This window comes from Elephantulus edwardii, unplaced genomic scaffold (genome assembly GCF_000299155.1).
Source record: "Elephantulus edwardii isolate Elephantulus edwardi_28Jun2011 unplaced genomic scaffold, EleEdw1.0 scaffold00100, whole genome shotgun sequence".
Lineage (NCBI taxonomy): Eukaryota > Metazoa > Chordata > Mammalia > Macroscelidea > Macroscelididae > Elephantulus > Elephantulus edwardii.
Genome location: NW_006399850.1, coordinates 9,338,725 through 9,343,897, shown reverse-complemented (window position 1 = coordinate 9,343,897; position 5,173 = coordinate 9,338,725). Strand labels below are relative to the sequence as shown.

Here is a 5,173-nt window from a genome sequence, read left to right as displayed (position 1 = left end):
GCCTCGGATAGATATTAGTACTACTATAAAATTCTAACTAAAATTATATGATGGAGCTTCCTATAATAACCTTGATAATTTACCTATGTGTACATTAAAAAACTAGTGAAGATTTTAATAAATAGAGCTGAATTATGACAAATATAAACAACAACAACTGATTGAAAGATCACTAATGCGTCTGAAGAAAGTCTGTTATTGTTAGTTGCTGTCAAGTCAATGTTGACTCATTTTGCTATTAGCTGTTGAACATCAGACATGAACCTTGCCATATCCAGCACTAATCTTACAATCTCTGATCTTCGCAAGTACATTGTTGCAGTACTATGTCAGTCTATTTTCCTGAGGCTTCTCCTCTCTTTCTCTGACCCTACACCTTTCCTAGCATGATGTCTTTTTCCAATGACTGAATTCTCCTAACAACATGCCCAAAATATGTGAGACATTTCAGCATCCTTCCCTCTAAGGAACATCCTGGCTTCACTTTTTACTGGACAGACTTGTTTGTTCTTTTATCAGTTTATGGACTATTCAATATTCTTCTCCAGCTCCACAATTTAAAGTTGCCATTTTTTAAAAATTCTGTAATCTTGTCATTGTTCAATACTCAGATGTGAAAAAAAAAGACATTGAAACAAAGTCATGACTTGGATTAGATACATGTAAGTCTTTAAACTGACAGAAGATTTTCCCAATGTAATATGTTTTTTCATTTCTTGACTTCTCTTACTTTGGTGTGATAAAAGGAGTAGATACAATGGACAGATGGCTAAGTCTGACTTCTACTCTTTTCATGAAGGGGAACTTTCCCCATCAATAATGTCAATAGCACCACACAAATAGCTACATAGATTAACATGCCTTCTTCCCACATGAACCTGCACCTATTTCTATCAATCTTTAAATCCAATGTTCGTTGCAGGAATAATAGACTTTACTCATAGCTATGAAAATCATTAGAGAAATAGATTGCAGACTTGAGAAGGCAAAGAACATCTCACAATGCAAGTCCAGGTATAGTCTGGCAGTCCCAAACTAGATTAACAAGGCACAATTTATCAATTGTGAAAGAGCACATATCCAAGAAGCCTCAATCATCATGTAACCTTTATCTCAGAGTAGTTATAAGTCAGCTTTTCCTTCAATAATTCAGCAAACAATATTTTTAATTGTGGCTTTTTTCTCCAGGGTTCCTATAGTTACTCATTGCCACAGTCTCTTCATAGCAGTACCATAGTCTCTTCACCCATCTACCACTGTCTCTCACAGTGTCTTCACAGTTTTTCTACCACTGTCACCACTGCCTCATACAGTGTGGAAGCCCTCTCTTAACGTTGGTCTCATAGCTGATGATGATTTGCAGACCATGTGTCTGTAATTAAAGTAGCTGGAGACCATTCCTCCCCAAAGAAGGCTAATGCAATGGCTAGAATATCCAATTTACAAGGATTCTAACACCTGAGGTGTTAATTGCAGATCCAAGTATAATGAAGTCATTGACAGCATCAGTAATTTTTCCATCTGTCACTTTGTTGCCTTTTAATTCAATGTGAAGGATTTTTGCTTTCCTGATCCTGAGATATTATTCAAAGACAAGACTGTATTCTTGGATACTCTGCAGTATGGGCTTCAAGTTCTCTTCATTATCTGGAAGCAAGGTTGTGTCATCTTCATAACACTGGTTGTAAATGAATCTTCCTCCAATCCTGATGCCATATTCTTCTTAATATAGGTCCACTTCTGAATTCTTTGTTTAACATACAGACTGAATTGGTATATAGACTCAAGTCACATTTTGGTTCCTGCGGACTTATTTTCATTTTATTCAAATTCAATTTGAACTTGCACATGAGTAATTGTTGATCTGTTTCATAGTTCACTCTAATCTTGTTTTGACTGCTGATACTGAGTTTCCCAGTAGACTCTTTTCGTAGAAGTAGCCCATCTGATTCTTAGGTTTATGTATGTAGTCATCCTTTAAGGCTTTTTTCCAAGGTACTTACAATGAATAAATCACTTTACAAAATTTTGTCATTTAATCCACAGTCTAGTTTGTGCTTTTAAGAATTTTGTTTTGTAAAAAGAGTAAAGGCCGTATGAGGATGAGCATATCTAACCTTTACCAACTGTACAAAGGGAAACTATCTGTGTCAACAGCATCAGTAACATAGAACCAATTCCCATAAGGGTGGACATGTCCCCCATACTCTGGCATCTCTTTTTATTCATCCCAATACAAATCTTTTCTGGGTCCAAAATCCCATGTGATAGCTCACAGATCACAGAGAACCATATTAGGAAAGGCAAAAGACTGTAATTCAGGTTAGTAGCAGAATACACTCAATACAATTTCCAAAACATGCTCTGGGGCACTCCAGCATTGAGCCTCATGGCTTCAGGTCAGTGTTACAAAGTTCTCAGTCCTGCCAATACTGGCTCTCCCCCACCACCTCACCCCAGTTGTCCAAGAAACCTTGGCAAAGAGTCTTAGCTTAGCTTTAGTTCTGTCTGTGTGGGGTAGCACTCAGTTTCATCTCATCCTGGCTTTCTGGTTCTCTGTTTTGACCATGGCTGCTCCTGCCATAGATGTCTAGCTGACATAAGAAAGATGGTTGCAAGATCAATGGAATATGAGAGAGTGCAGGGGCTCAGGTCCAGGTGGCAGAGGATATTACCCCCAACTCAAACAGAGCAGGCCATCACTATTGTTGACATTCCACAAACCATCATTGAATGTGTCAAATAGATCTGTGTAGGCATATTGGAGATTCTCTCCCATTCCATCTTGAAGGGCATGATCATCCTATGTAGGCCCGAGCCATCCAGTCCTCCAGTCATCTTTGCAGGTGGTCAAGACAGGTACAACACAGGCAGCAACAGTGAGAGCTTTCCCAACACTAACCCACCTATGCGTCTCAACTCTGACCTGGAGATCTATACTATTCAAGGACAGTATGCTATTCCACAGCCAGATTTGACCAAGGTGAATCAGGAGGCAAGGCAACCGTCTCATTTTCCTATGACACATGGCAACACTGGATTCAGAGGCATTGAATCTTGCTCTCCAGAAGTGAAAGCTATTGGGCAAGTTTGGATGCATCTGATCAGACTACTTCTCATGAACTCACCATTCCAAATTATTTGATTGGACACATGATTGGGCATCAAGGAGCTTAAGTCAGTGAGATTCCTGGGGTATAGATCAAAATTGTGAACCCAGTGGAAAAATCTACTGATGGGCAGGTTACTATCAATGGATCTGTTGCCAGTATTAGCCTGGCTTAGTGTCTAATCACTATCAGATTTTTCTCACAGGTAGATGATATGGAAAGCAGCTAACACAATGCAGATTTATCCATAACCTCTTTCTGCTGTTCACCACCACTCATGATCCACCTGTGTGGTTTCCGAATAGTCAGAAATTCCAGGTTTTAAATAGTTTGTAAATGTTCAGTTTCTACATATTAGCATCCACTCATGATTTTTTTAATTAAAGAATTTTAATTTCTTTCTCTGTTCAGCTGTCGACGTTGAGATTCATATTTAGTTTTTAAAAATTATTTAAATTGAAGTACATACTATTATCTCTTGCCTCCTTTTACTGGCAAGGAAACCCTTCCTTTCTGCTGCTGGATCCTCTCACTTTAATGGTAGCCTAGCCAGTCTCCTTGCAGATTGGTTAAACTAGCCAGTCCCCTTGTGGATTGCTGAGACTAGCAAGTCCACCCCATATACAGATAACACACCCTATTTGCAAAACTCTGCCCATTCATCTGGCAAAATTAGGCAATGGCTAAGAAAGCCAGCCGTCTGGAATAAACCCTTAACAACACAAATTTCTAAGTACTAGCCTTTCTGCTTTTTTCCCAACTTTTTGCACTTCAGTGACAAACTATTATTACAGTATCTTGGTTGTGTGTTCCATCAATTTGGAACTGCAAAACGTATTATTGTAGTTATTATTCAAGTCAGAACTGACCAATTGCTGACCTCTAGTGGGTTTTCAGAGACAATAAATCTTATGGGAAGATATTATCCATCCTTCTCCTGAGGAGCAGGGTTGATTTGAACTGTATACCTTTGGGAAGCAGTGCAGTTTCTTACCACCAGGCCAGAAGTCCTTAATTTCTTCATCTTTAACTTTAATGGTTGGTTTATAGATTTGAATAATATGCATATGGATAGTATTCTATTACTCAAAGCATGGCACTTCAGGATACTTCCTTTTGACTACTAATGCATTACTAGGGTAGATAAAAAGCAATCAAAAAAAGCTCATGACTTGGATCAAGCTCTAGATAACAGATACCATCGACTAGAATAGATTGTATTCTTTCTCCACACCTAGTCAGTCTGTATACTGAGAAATTATTTGAGAAGCCTGACTCTGAAAAAGAATGTGGCATCAGGATTGAAGGAAGACTAATCAATAATCTGTGTTATGCAGGTAACACAACTTTTCTTTCTTTCTTTTTTTTTTTTGAGGAGGACTTGAAAGTGAAGTATTCGTTGCGGAAGATCAAGACTGAAGGCTTCAATATTGATTGCAATTTAATATAAAGAAAATAAATTCTCACCACTGGGCAAATAGGCAAAATCATGATTTCTTGTGCCTGAAGCAATGGGCTCAAGTAAGTCAGAGGTTGTGAGGATGGCACAGGATAGGGTAGAATAGAATTCAGATCTGTTGTTTTTGGGTCACTATGAGTTGTACTCGTCTTGACAGTACTTAACAAGAAGAGAATATGAAATATCAATCTTCTGGTTCTTAATCATGATTTCTTTACACACTCCATGGATATACAGTATCAAAGAAAGCTTACATGTTCAAGAAAACAATAGTCTAGAACTATACCAACTTTTTTTTCCTTGTCATAAAATCATATACTGACATTTTACAAAAGAAACTGATAGTGCGCTATTTTAATGGAACTAATGAACATGAAATTACAAATCTTTTCAATGTTTTAGATGGAAGATAAATTATATACATAAAAATCCAAGGGCTGCTGCAACAGGGGAAAAAATAAATGTATAATAATCTATAATATCATATGGTCATCAGACTCAAAATGCCCCATGCCAGTCCATCTCATCTCTCCAATACCTAATATGCCAATATTTATGCGTTCCATTTCTTTCTTAACAATTTCTAATTTTCCTTCATTCATGG

At 37.7% G+C, this 5,173-nt stretch overlaps 1 pseudogene; it reads left to right on the top strand.

Moving 5' to 3' along the window:
• Positions 1–258: 258 nt before the first annotated feature.
• On the top strand, positions 259–3,339 carry LOC102869614 (annotated as a pseudogene).
• Positions 3,340–5,173: the final 1,834 nt, after the last annotated feature.